This window comes from Cetorhinus maximus, chromosome 30 (genome assembly GCF_964194155.1).
Source record: "Cetorhinus maximus chromosome 30, sCetMax3.hap1.1, whole genome shotgun sequence".
In the NCBI taxonomy this organism is placed as follows: Eukaryota; Metazoa; Chordata; class Chondrichthyes; order Lamniformes; family Cetorhinidae; genus Cetorhinus; species Cetorhinus maximus.
In genome coordinates this window covers 5,719,698-5,733,627 of record NC_135908.1, presented here as the reverse complement: position 1 = coordinate 5,733,627, position 13,930 = coordinate 5,719,698, and the positions used below count along the sequence as shown (strand labels likewise).

The following is a 13,930-nucleotide window of genomic DNA, read 5'->3' as shown; positions in this document are numbered from 1 at the left end:
CTGTGAGGCCAGTTAAAAGACAGGAGAAGGTGGATATGCACAGCAGCTCTATCAGCATCTGAGCTTGTCAGATCTACTGTGTATTTCCAGCACATTCTAATCCTGTTTCAGGTTTCCAATAGCTACAGTTTTGTTCTTATTTGCATTGTCTTTGACTGTGTTGAGTGTAGGAGGGTGTGATATCTGTCAGAATATCACAAGCCATCCCTATTCTTCTTAGCTTCCAATGAACTAAAGGATAGTGTGGCTGATAATGTAACTGCAAGGAACTGCTAGTCTAGATCAGGGGCAGAATTCTCCCTTCGGCGAGTGGGGGGGCGGGGCCCGCTCGCCAACACGTAAAATGACACGCGAGGTGACATCGGATGGGCGTCCCGACATCACCTCGCGTCATTTAGATTTTTGAGTCGGCTGCGCGCCTGCCGAACTGTCAAAGGCCTATTAAGGCCTATTGAAAAGTAATTGAAACAGTTAAAGGAGCTGCCTGTCCAACCTTAAGGTTGGCGGGCAGGCGAAGAGCCCAGGCGGCCTTCAGAAAAAACATGAAACCTCATCCACAGGCGGGATGAGGTTTCATGAGGGATTTAAAATTTGTTACATTTTTAATAAAAGTAATTAACATGTCCCAACTCATGTGAGTGTTACCTGAGGGGACGTCAATAAAATTTTTTTCATCGTTTATTACCTTTTTGCAAGTAATATTGATCTCCCTGAGGCAGCACTTTGCCTCAGGGAGATCTGTGCACTCTTTTGTGCACAAAGAGCTCACTCCCGGCTCAGGGAATCCCCCACCCACATAGGGAGTGCATAGCGCTTCCTGGCGCACGTCATGCTGGGTGGGCCTTAATTGGCCCACCCACGTAAAATGGTAGCATGCCCCCAACTGGGGGCGCCGATTCGGAGCCCGCCTGCTCGTGCCCGCTCTTGCACAACCCCCCCCCCAACAGGGGAAAAATGTTGCCCTAGGTGTTCAAGTGCTACAGTGAGGCTTAAACTCAAACCTTTTGTCTCAGAAGGTGCTGTTCCCTCTCCTCCTTTTGCGCTCCAGCATATTTTGGAGCATTGTTATCCTACAATCCATAGGAACAGTAAAGGATCACTTGGCAACCTTGTATATTGGCACTCGCAAATTAAATTCTAATAACATCTTAAAATTAGAGCTAGGGCACTTAGGAATCAAGGAAATCAGGAACTCATTCCCACAAAAAGATTGTAGATGCTGAGTCTACTGAAATTTTTAAGCCCAAGATAGACAGGTTTTTGTTTGGTAAGAGTATCAAGAAATAAGGAGGAAATGCTGGCAAATGAAGTTAAAGTACAGATCAGCCAAGATCTAACTGAATGGTGGAACATGTTCAATGGACTATATAGTAGACTACGGTCATTAAGTTGTAATGAATTAAAGGGACTCATCACTCTACAGCATTCAAGAGACTGGTCCTCTAGTAAGTCACTGCTAGCAATTTGGGTCCATAAAAAGTTGTGAATAACAGTGCTCAAGCAAGTCACACAATTTCATAGCCCCTCGCATAATGCAACTCTACTAGAGTGCAACTGACGCCTGTGGAACCACACCCCAACCAGATGCTCTGCCTTCAGAAAAACTGCAGAGAAACGGAGATAAAATGGACAAAGAAGAAGATGAAAAAATCAAAATTATTCAAATTTCAAAGTACATCAAATTCAGATTTTTTTTTAAAAAACTAACTGCATCATATTTCAAGAGGTTATTACACACTGTATAAAGAATCTTCCTTGTGACTGCTGTAGGGGAATGCATTTTTGATCTTATATGTAAAATAAATTGGATAATGGGGAAGTTGGGGGGGGGGGGGGGGGGGCGGGAATTAATTTAGAAAGTGTATTTAACATTTCAAAATTTCGCAAGCCAAGACGCCAAACAAAGGAGGAAGGGATGGGTGGGAGTTGGGGTGGAGGTGGTGTGGAGGTGGTGTGTGACTGAAAAGTTCCACTATTTCCTACATTTGGCAAAGTTGTAAATGAATTGGATTGTGAAATTATAAACAAATGGATAAACAGTGAGCAATGGAAAATTCCCCCACCTTTCAGTTTGCATCTGCTGCTGTTTTCTGCCAGTGAGGTACAGCAGACAATTTTGCTGACTACTCAAAACACCAGTCCCCAAGTGCAATTCACTCCTTAGCACAGGACCAAGAAACCCATCCCTTATATCATTCCTTCGATGTCTGTAAACCACAGCCAACTGAAGCAGAGGTAGGGAGCTAGTAGTGGGGGATTCCCTACTCCATTTTAAAAAATTTGGGCCGATTAATATATCAAAACTTTCACACTGATCAATTGAGTTTTTCAAGGGATACATAATTTTCAGCTGTTAGCACAAACATTGTTGCGCATTAAAATTAAAAGTGTCAAAAGTGCAGCATAAAACAAAATAAGAACAGGACATTGCCAGCTGCTGCCAGTAATATGCTACAATGTAAGACAAGTAGAAATATAAAATTAAAATAAATCCATTTTAAAGTTATGGCATGAATTTCCCATTTTCAGATTGAATGAATATTGCTACCAATAGAGCACTGAATCACAGTAATAAATACCTTCCATTTATACAATGTCTTTCATGGCGGCAGCACTTCACAGTCAATGACTTGCTTTTGAACTGTAGTTACTGTTGTTGCATAGGCACACAAAGCTGCCAATCTGGGCACAGCAAGGTCCCACAAACTTCAAATGCATTAATCTGCTTTTTTTTGTGGTATTGGTTACAGGATGAATATCAGCTCAGACATTCCCTGGCCTTCTTCAATTAGTGCCAGTGAATCTTTTACATTCACCTGGTGAAGCAGACTGGACTTGTGTTTAACGTTGCACCCAAAAGACAACACCCTTGAAAATACAGCACTCCCTTAGTATTTCTACTGAAGTGTCAGCCTAATTTGTGCACTTAAATCCTGAACCACGTGTTCTACAATACATGCAGATGCCTAAGAATTGATGCTGAGCTAGTTCTCCACACCTGCGCATTTAAATCATCCTGAAAGCACAATAACCCATCAGCTATATAGAAGACGAATCATTTAAGTTTAGTAGTGCCATCAATACTGCAAGAACCATAAGTTTACTCCACAAGGTGAAACTGTTTACTTTCAAAATCTCTCACTGAATGGAAAAATATGGGCCTGCCTTTGGGATATGCTTGCGGTTAGTTATAGACTATAATTAATTGCAGCAACATTCCAGCAAACCCAACAAGCAGAAGCTACTAAAGTAAGATAAGTACAATTAATATTGGTGACGGTGATGTTTCTGTCCTCAGAAATGCTCTAATTGAATAGGAAATGCCTTTGAGTTAATCCGAAAGAAGATTAATTGCTTCAGCAGTTAACACCACCAAAAGCAGATATGCTACCTTACCCCTAAAACTGTTCTTGCTGGTTATTGTCACAAAAATAGTCTATTCAGTATCAGGAAGGAAATAAAGCCATAAGGATTCAAAATTAATTATTTAAATAATAGAATAATGGAATAATCAGCATTCCCAGTTGGCTGCATGCCTGATAAGTACTCTAAATTTATCTATTAGTCCAAATATTGCAATGTTCTGAAACACAAATGGGTCAAGTACTGTGCATTAGTATCCTATGTCTTGTATATATTTAATAACTTAGATAATTTTATTGCAAAAATACAAAATAGTTTGATGTCGGCAAAGAATTTCAGCACTGTATCCTTCTCCAGCCTATAATCCACCAAATGCATTCCTCCAACTCCAGCCTCTTACGTATCCCCACTTCTTTCGCAACACCACTGACAGCCAGACCTTCAGCCATCTAGGACCTAATCTCGGAATCTCACCCCCCACCCCTCTGCTGCCAAATATCTTTGCCCCTCCACTTCTCTCCTCCTTTAAGATGCTTTATAAAGCTTACCTCTTTAAAACCAAGGGTTTGGGCACCTGTCTTAATGTTTCTTTGGCGGAGTGTCAATTTTCTTTTCATGATTTGAGCCCAAGAAGAGCCTTGGGATATTTATTACATTAAAAGCACCTAAACATGCAAATCATTGTTAAAAAATATTTAGACTATTCAAAGGGTTGGCAGCCTAATACTATGGTAGGAATCTGACCAAACATAAATGAAACTAATATATATCTATCACAGAATCGTTACAGTACAGAAGGAGGCCATTCAGATCATGTCTGCACTAGCTCTCCGAATGAGCAATTCACCTCGTGCCATTCTTCTTCTTTCTCCCCATAACCCTGTATTTTTTCTTTTTAAGTAATCATCCAATTCCGTCTTGAATGCCTTAATTGAACCTGCCTCCACCACACACTCAGGCAATGTATTCCAAACCCTAACCACTCGCTGTGTGAAAAAGTTCTCCCTCATATCACTTTCTTATTTTTAACCAATTGCCTTAAATCTATGCCCTCTGGCTCCCGAACCGTTCACCAATAGGAATACTTTCCCCCTATCTGCTCTGTCCAGGCCCCTTGTGATTTTGAATACTTCTATCAAATCTTCTCTTAGCTTTATCACTAAGTCCCAACTTCTACAATCTGTCTTCACAACTGAAGTTATCATCCCTGGAACAATTCTCATAAATCTCTCCTGCACTCTCTCCAATGCCTGCCTTCACACCATTCCTAAAATGCAGTGCCCAGAACTATTCGCAGCACTCCAGCTGAGGTATAATTAGTGTCTTATACAAGTTCAACATAACCTCCTTGCTCTTGTATTCTATGACCCTATTAATAAAGCTTTATTAACTGCTCTCTCAACTTTTCCTGCCACCTTTAATGACTTATGCACATATACACCCAAGTCTCTCTAATCTGACACCATTTTCTTTTATTCTGTCTCTCTCTTTGTAGCTTACTATTAGATCTCCTGCAGCATTGTAGCCTCTGATTAACCACAAGCAATGTTTTCTAATGACAAGAGCGTTCTACCAAGTATTGTTGTATTACCAGAGGCATGCTCAGTTCTCTAAAAATCCTTTCTTAGAAGAAAAGGGAATGCTTGGCAAAAGCTATCCACTGCTGAATTGGATCTGTATATAAAGGCCAGAAAGTCTAGCTAACCATAGCAGAAATTTAATCTCGTTGCTCAATAACTCTATGGAAAATGGGTCTAAATAGGTACGCCTTGATGTTGGTGGCTGTCAATTAGTTTGTTTTTAAAAAGTGCATTTTTATAAGCTGTGACTTGATCATTGATAGATGTCTGAGGCTTGCTGTTGCACTTGTTGCCACTTTGTGAATTTGAGTCAATCAGGTGCAAGAGTGAGATGCCAAGTACATTTGTGATGACAAACTAAGACAGTCCAAAACTTCACGCAGCATTATTCCTTCATGGAGCATCCATTAATTTTTCTCCATTCAGGAGGCAATAACTCATTCCACTTCCCATCAGCCATGCAAAAGATTTTGCAACAGGACTTTCTTTACCTACGGGTTATACATGATGACATAACTAAGCAGTTTTAGCCTACGAATTCCTTGTTCTTAATACTATTCGAATTAGTTACATTGCCATCCTGACTTGGAACTATGTTACCATTCCTTCAATATCTTCCTAGAACTCCCGAACAGCACTTTGGTTGACACCACACGGACTGCAGCAGTTCAAGAAGGCAGCTCACGACTTCTCAAGGGCAAATAGGGATGAGCAACAAATACTGGCCTTGCCAGCTACGCTCACGTCTCCTGAAATAATAACAAAATAGTACCTTTCCAAACCTTAAGTATTCAATATGAAGTAACACCATGCAAAACCTGTGCAGAAATAATCTGACGTTACAATGATCCAAATAAAGTACTTTTCAGCAGAGAGATTACACTGAAAATTCCCAGTCTGTAATCTGAATTTACAAAATGCTCATTGCAAGTTACAGTACAATTAGTGCCAAAAGCCCTCAAGACATACTGTATTTAACGTAAGCCAACCATTGACAACATTTACAAGCAGAAAACAAAGCCTAGTTTACTGGAATTGATAGCACAGCATATTCCATCTGTTTTACTTGTCTTAAAGTCTACCAAAAATTTAGTTTGTTTAGATGTTGTATTATATTGCATTATTTTATTTATTTCCTGAATAGCTCCCCCGGTGGTTCAATGGGCAATTGTATCACAGTGTGATTGTCTCATCAAAAATTCTCATCATTTTTTAGCTAACAAAGGGATTAAGCTAATCTTAATAGTTGGTACTCTTCCTCCTGATTAATGACAATTGATCTAGTGTGTGCGGAAGAAAAACAAAATGTGTACAAGTATGTTTATCACTGTCACCTGAACCCTAAAATATATTACAAAACTAACTCCACCAAATTACAATTTATAATAGAACCTAAGGCTTTCTACCATTTAGCTTGTTCCTTTAAGGCCAAGTTGTTGTGATATATAGCAATGGGCAAAAAGCCTAATTCATGCGATTTCACAAGCAGTGGTAGCAAGATTTAACTGAATGGGAGTATAATATACACAAACTGCAACAGCATCTAATCTGAAGTTAAGGCAATAAATTCGTAAACAGAGCTGGAATACAATAAATTTGTAATTGAATTTTGTAACAATTTGTATAGGATAGGTTGTACCTGATAAGCCTGATTGAATTTTTGAGAGGTGACTGAAGTAGAGGGCAGGAGAATGTCTATGGATGTTATTTATATCAACATCCAGAAGGTATTTGATCAAGCCCCTCCAGGAGACTAAAGTCAGCTAAAAGTGAAGCTCATGAAATCAAGGAAAATTATTAACCTGGCTAGGAAACTGGTTGAATGACAGGAGACAAAGAGTAGAGATAATGGGCAGGTACTCTCACTGGCAGGATGTGACTCATGGCACCCTGCAAGGATCTTTGGTGCAGCCTCAACTATTGACCATATTTATGAACAACTTAGAGAGAAAGGCAAATATAGATGGAAGCATGGATGGGGATTTTAATAGATTCAGTGAATGGGCAAAAGTGTCTCAAACGTGAGGTCACCCATTTTGGGCCCAAAAGAATAAAACATGATACTTTCCAAATGATGAAAAGTTAGAAACAGTGGATATCCAAGACTCTTGAAGGTCCTGGTACATAGACCATTAAAATACCATGAACAGCCACAGAAAGTAATCAAAAAGGCTAAGGGTATGCTGGTCTTTATATCTAGAGGGCTAGAACACGAGGGGATAGAAGTCATGATTCAGTTATTCAAAGCACTGGTTAGGCCACACCTGGAGTACTGTGAACAGTTCCAGGCAAAGCACCTTAGGAAGAATATGTTGACCTTGGAGGGAGTACAACATAGGTTTAACAAAATAATACCTAATACCACGAGTTAAATTATGAGGGGAGGTTACACAAACAATAGTTGTATTCCCTAGAATTTAGACGGTTAAGGGGTGACTGATTGAAGTTTAAGATATTAAGGGGAACAGATAAGTTAGGCAGAAATGATTTCTGCTAGGACTGGGGGCAGTGTCTCAAACCAGAGGCAGGACTCTCAAGAGTGAAATTAGGAAACATTTCTTCACAGAAAGGGTGGTAGAAGTTTGGAACTCTCTTCCACAAACAACAATGGATGCCAGATCAATTGTTAACTTTAAATCTCATAATGACAGACTTTTGTTAACTGAAGGTATTAAGGGATATGGGGCAAAGGTGGGTATATGCAGTTAAATTGCAAATCAGTCATGATCACACTGAATGGCGGAAGAGCTCAAAGAGGCTAAATGCCTTATTCCTGTTCCTATGTTCCCAAGGATATTATATCAAATGTTACAGACAAACTTTAGCTCTAAAGGTAGGGATCTATCTATTCAGAGAATAGGGGCCACAGTGAAAGAGGAAGAGAATTTCTCATGGAAAATAGGACATATTTATTTTCCAAGTAATTAAATTAAGACTAAACATTTAATTTCACACTAAAACAGGCCACCAATTACTTAATATACTAAATAAGCAGAGTGCTTCAGACTGATGTCCTTCAATAGAAGGACATATTCTTCTCACCCCATCAATCTATTTGCTTGACAGCTGCTCATGGCTTGAAAATTGACCAAGTAGATGCACATTTTCTCACAGTAGAACATGAATCGTCAAATCTCTGCATTCACTTTACCAGCAGAATACCAGGAACACTGGAGTGATTTTTCACTCATTAAAAAAGTAAATTTGCAAGAATACATTTAAACCAAATCTAGTGTTAATCTCCACAAACTTTACATTTGAAGGTGCATTGCCAAGAAGGTGAAAAAAAGTGAGAAACACATTGTAATCCACACATTTAAAATATACAGGTCACTTTTCTGATTTTATAAAATGCATAATGAGCAGCAATAAATTGATTTTATACCCCACTTGTGGATCTGATCATAATTATTAAGCCTACCCACTCTTAAGACATATCTAATCCCACAGCTCACCACCTATCCTCTTCATGTCTGCACATAACGGGTCGATATTGCTTTCACAACTGTAATTATCACTGATGTAAATATACGTGAAACGTGATGTGCTTTAAAAACTGGTTTGATTTTTAATCACGATTAATTGTAGTAACTGGCTATAAAATAATATAATTCCTGCTTTCAATTATTCCGACATCGTCCAGGTCTATTTTTCAGAAGTTTAACCGGTTTAAGTACAATTTTTTCTAGGATATCGGGAGCTCCGTTGCAAACTCTAAATCGCGTTTTTGTCACCAGTGCAACATTTTTTTGGCTGTAGAGTCAATAACGCTGCACTTCTATCATCCCAGTCGATCACATTATATCCAGCTCAAACCGTGCATCACGACAGAAGAAGAAAAAATGGAAATAACGTGAAACTGGAAGACATAGAAATTCAGTTCTGTCCATCCGAGTTATCCCAAACACAGGTTCGTGCACCTAATTCCTATTTCTAACATTTCAACATAGCTGATGCAGTTTTCAAACAAAATAGTGGAGCTAACAATGATTCATGTAGACGTATTTAAATATAAAACGGCACAGCTCGTGTCCGTAAAAGAAATGCATTAAAAAAAAAATTTGCTGTAGTCTTTCCCCCCCCCCCCCCCCCCCAAAAAAATATGCAACAGTCTTAAGAGGGCAAGAACAGTCAAGGGAACCAGGGGCTCTGTCCCGGCCACAATGTTCACAAAGCAACGCCGCTTTCCCCCATGCCAAACCAATTCATATTTTACAATCTGAAGACAAAAGAAATATTAACCTCCACCACACACACACACACACACACACACCAACCAACCAACCAACCACCCCCCTCCCCTCCCCCTCCAAAATAAGTCTCTCTTTAAAACTCCAAAGGCTTATTTTAAGACTTGGGTAATGTCTGTCCGCTGTTCCATGTAAGACACCCACCAGAAGCAAACAATCGATCAGACAGAGCAAAAGGACAGCAAATCCTAGGATCTCTCTCCTCTACCTCACGCACCCTTTCCCCAATAACAAACGGTACTTTCTCCAGAGTTAGAAAGTTTGCCAGACGGAGGGACCTTTAACTTTGCGAACCGAAATCAAGGACCGCCAGCAGGCTGCAAACTATGCCTTTAAAACCGTCTGAAAAATAAAAACTTTCAATGTATTTTTTAAAAAAAAAACCCACCCACACCCACACACACACTGTTGGGAGTTTTGCAAGGGAGTGGGTGGCACATTGCCGGCCGCTGAGTAGGAGCTGAGGGGACGGCTCCCTGGAGCAGCTTCTCCCGCCGACAGGATTCCCCCTCCCCTCCCCTCCCCTCACACAAGAACTTCCACAAAAAAAAAATCTTCTTTTCCACACAACAACATTCAAAAACAAAAAGATTGTCATTTTCGTTAAGGAGACAACAGATTCCAGCCTTACCTGGGAGGCTGGCGACAGGGTTGATGGCTGAAGGGCTTATTTCGGGCGCGCGGGGTGGGGGGGGTTGGTGTGGGATGGGAGGAGGGTGGGGGGGGAGGTATCTATCAATCTCAGTGTTTTAGGAGCTTGCCCGCCGGCCGCTCTAAGCAACTCCTCTGACTGAAAACACTGGCGCTCGCTCCCGGCGCCTATGCGGCGCGCTCGCGCGCGGATACGGCGCCGCGCGTGCGCGCACCCACCACCAACCAACCAACCCGGCACGCGCGCGCACGCACGGCTCACCGTTAGGGTTTTTCCCATCCCCTTCCAGCCCCGCCCCCTTCCCCTTCCAGCCCCGCCCCCTTCCCCTTCCAGCCCCGCCCCCATTCCCCTTTCAGCCCCCCCCCTCCCCTTCATCAACTGTACGCGCGTGATTCGGCAAACACTCAAATCGGGCGCCTCGAGGCAAAGTGTGGGAACGGTTATTCTTGGGTGGGGGTGGGGCGAATAGGAGCTGAGGGGGTGGCGGGGAGGGGTGGGGTGATGTGCAGGGTTGCCAACTCCAGTGATAGCCAGGAATTGAAGACCAATCTCCAGGACACCCCTCTGTGCAACCCTCGAGAAGACTCATCAGGCCATTAAAAAAAAAGTTGCTTTTCTTTGTCATTTTCTTTGAACATTTCTCTTTGTCAGATGTAAAAGTATTAAAAATGAGAAAAAAAAAGGCTGTTTGGCTGACAGTCAGACATCATCCAATTGGGTCATGAGGTCTTTTGCTTTCCAACTGGCGTGGGAAGGCAGTCCGGCACAAGGATGGATGTGTTGGCCAACTAATGGCTGGAGGATGGGGGCAAATCATGTGATGGAATCTCCAGGAATACATTTAATCATAGTTAGCAACCCTAGGCATATTGCGGGTGGGGGAAGATTAGGTTTGAAGAATGAGGCATAGGAACATAGGACTTAGGAGCATAGGTAGGCCATTCAGCCCCTCAAATTTGTTCCACCCATCAATAAGATCACGACTGATCTGATTGTGGTCTGAACTCCATCTTCCCATCTGCCCCATAACCCTTGGCTCCCTCATATTTCAAAAATTTGTGTAACTCTGCTTTGAATAATTTCAATGAGCCAGCCTCCACTGCTTTCTGAGGTAGAAAATTCCACATGCTAATGTCCCCTTCAGAGAAAAAATTTCTCCTCGTTGCTGTCATAAAAGGGAGACATCTTATTCTTAAATTGTGTCCCCTAGTTCTCATTTCCACCACAAGTGGAAAAATACCAGCCTGCCAACGTATCAAGTCTCCTCAGAATCCTCTTGTCGGGACCTGGAAAAATTTATTAATTTTGCTTCCAATCTCCACCCCTCCATCATTTTCACATGGTCCATCTCTGACATTTCCCTTCCCTTCCTTGGCCTCTCTGTCTCAATTTCTGGTGATAGACTGTCCACCAATATCCATTACAAGCCTACCGACTCCCACAGCTACCTCGACTACAGCTCCTCACACCCCGCTTCCTGTAAGGACTCCATCCCATTCTCTCAGCTCCTTCGCATCCGTCGCATCTGTTCTGATGATGCTACCTTCAAAAACAGTTCCTCTGAGATATCCTCCTTCTTCCTTAACTGAGGTTTTCCACACACGGTAGTTGACAGGGCCCTCAACTGTGTCCGGCCCATCTCCCACGCATCCGCCCTCACGCCTTCTCCTCCCTCCCAGAAACATGATAGGGTCCCCCTTGTCCTCACTTACCACCCCACCAACCTTCAAAGGATCATCCTCTGCCATTTCCACCAACTCCAGCATGATGCCACCACCAAACATATCTTCCCTTCACCCCCCCGGCGGCATTCCGTAGGGATCGTTCCCTCCGGGACACCCTGGTCCACTCCTCCATCATCCCCTACTCCTCAACCCCCTCCCACGGCACCTCCCCATGCAAACGCAGAAGATGCAACACTTGCCCCTTCACTTCCTCTCTCCTCACTGCCCAAGGGCCCAAACACTCCTTTCAAGTGAAGCAGCATTTCACTTGCACCTCCCTCAACTTAGTCTACTGCATTCGTTGCTCCCAATGCGGTTTTCTCTACATTGGAGAGACCAAACACAGACTGGGTGACCGCTTTGCAGAACACCTTCGGTCTGTCCACAAACATTACCCAGACCTCCCTGTCGCTTGCCATTTCAACACTCCACCCTGCTCTCTTGCCCACATGTCTGTCCTTGGCTTGCTGCATTGTTCCAGTGAAGCTCAACGCAAACTGGAGGAACAGCACCTCATCTTCTGACTAGGCACTTTTCAGCCTTCTGGACTGAATATTGAGTTCAACAATTTTAGATCTTGAACTCTCTCCTCCATCCCCACCCCCTTTCCATTTCTTCCCCCTCCTTTTTGTTTTTTCCAATAATTTATATAGATTTTTCTTTTCCCACCTATTTCCATTATTTTTAAATGTATTTCCACCCATCGTTTATCTATACCTTTTATGCCCTTTTAGTCTTATTTCACCCCACCCCCGCTAGTGCTATCTGTACCTTGCTTGTCCTGCTCTCCACTCTTAATTAGCACATTCCTTTAGATAATATCACCACCTTCAACACCTCTTTGTTCTTTTGTCTGTGACATCTTTTAGTTATCTCCTCCTATCACTGGCTGCTTATCCCAACAACCTCCCCCACCCCACCCCCCACTTAAACCAGCTTATATTTCACCCCTTTCCTATTTTTACTTAGTTCTGTTGAAGGGTCATGAGGACTCGAAACGTCAACTGTGCTCTTCTCCGCCGATGCTGCCAGACCTGCTGAGTTTTTCCAGGTATTTCTGTTTCTGTTTTTGTTTTGGATTTCCAGCATCTGCAGTTTTTTGTTTTTGTCTCCTCACAATCATATATGCTTCAATAAGATCAACTCTCATTCTGCTAAACTGCAATGGGTATAGGCACAACCTATTCAACCTTTCTTCATTAGAGAAGCCCTTCATCCCAGGAATGAATTGCATGAACCTACTCTGAACTGCTTCTAATGCAACTAATGAACTGCTTCTAATCTAAAGCAATATCTTTTTTTCAAATAAGGAGACCAAAACTATAATATTGGGAGTGAGAAAAACTGGTGGTGAACATTGCAACATAGGAAATAAGAGCATGAGAAGGCCATTTGGCCCCTTGAACCTGATCCACCATTCAACTAGATCATGGCAGATTTTCTACCTCAACATTTTTTTGCATTATCCACATATCCCTTGATATCTTTAATATCCAGAAATATATTGATCTTTGTCTGAATATACTTAACAACTGAACCTCCACAGCCCTCTGTGGTAGAGAATTCCACAGAGTCACCACCCACTTAGTGAAGAAATTTCTCCTCATCTCAGTCTTAAATAGCCTACCTCCCATTCTGAGAATAAGAATGGCATGTGGGGAATATTTGGAGGGGAATAATGGGGGTGGGAGACGATATAGGGAAACGATGTGTTTGAAGAATGGGGATGGGAAGACTAGGAGTGGGAAAAGATGGTAGCAAAGAATGGGGTTTAGGGAATATTTGGAGGGAAGACTGGGGGTGAGAGAAGATTTAGTGGGAGAATGGTGGGTGGGGTAGAATGGGTAGTGGGGGAAGAACTGGGGTTGTGCGAAGAATGTGATTAGGGAAAATGGAGGTGAAGATTTGGGCAGAAGATTAGGGTGTTCAGGGAGGTGGGTTGGGGAAAATTGGGGCTATAAGATTGCAAGTGGGGAAAGATTTGGGGTTGGGGAAAAATGGTGGGTGAGGAAGACTGTGGGATAAAGAATGGAGAGTGAAGGAAAATTGGGAGTGGGTTCACTCCCTTAATTGGGAGTGATTAAGAGGTAAAGAATGGGGATGCAGCAGATTGAGGATAAGTGAAAATTAGGGATGATGGAATATTGGGATGATTGGGTGTAAGAGTGGGTTGCATAAGTGAGTAAAAGAAAGAATGAGAGGGAGGTGAAGGGATGGAGTAGGAAAAATGGAGGGAAGAAGATAGGGGAAGGAGGAGGGGAGGACCACAACTCCGAGCATTCCCTGAAAAACCAAACCGTTGAATGCATTAAAACATAGTATCCTCACCGTTAGTGTGAAGTGTGAACTTGTATTGAGTCC

The 13,930-nt window shown here is 42.3% G+C and overlaps 1 protein-coding gene across 3 annotated transcripts in view; it reads right to left on the bottom strand.

Annotated features, from left to right (window-relative positions):
• peak1 (pseudopodium-enriched atypical kinase 1) overlaps positions 1–9,868 on the bottom strand; it is a 186,947-nt gene extending 177,079 nt beyond the window's left edge. For all 3 annotated transcript variants that reach the window (XM_078532353.1, XM_078532354.1, XM_078532355.1), the window contains exon 1: positions 9,825–9,868. The gene's annotated coding sequence lies outside the window, so the exon portion shown is untranslated. The remainder of the gene's footprint in view (positions 1–9,824) is intronic.
• Between the last annotated feature and the right edge of the window lie 4,062 nt (positions 9,869–13,930).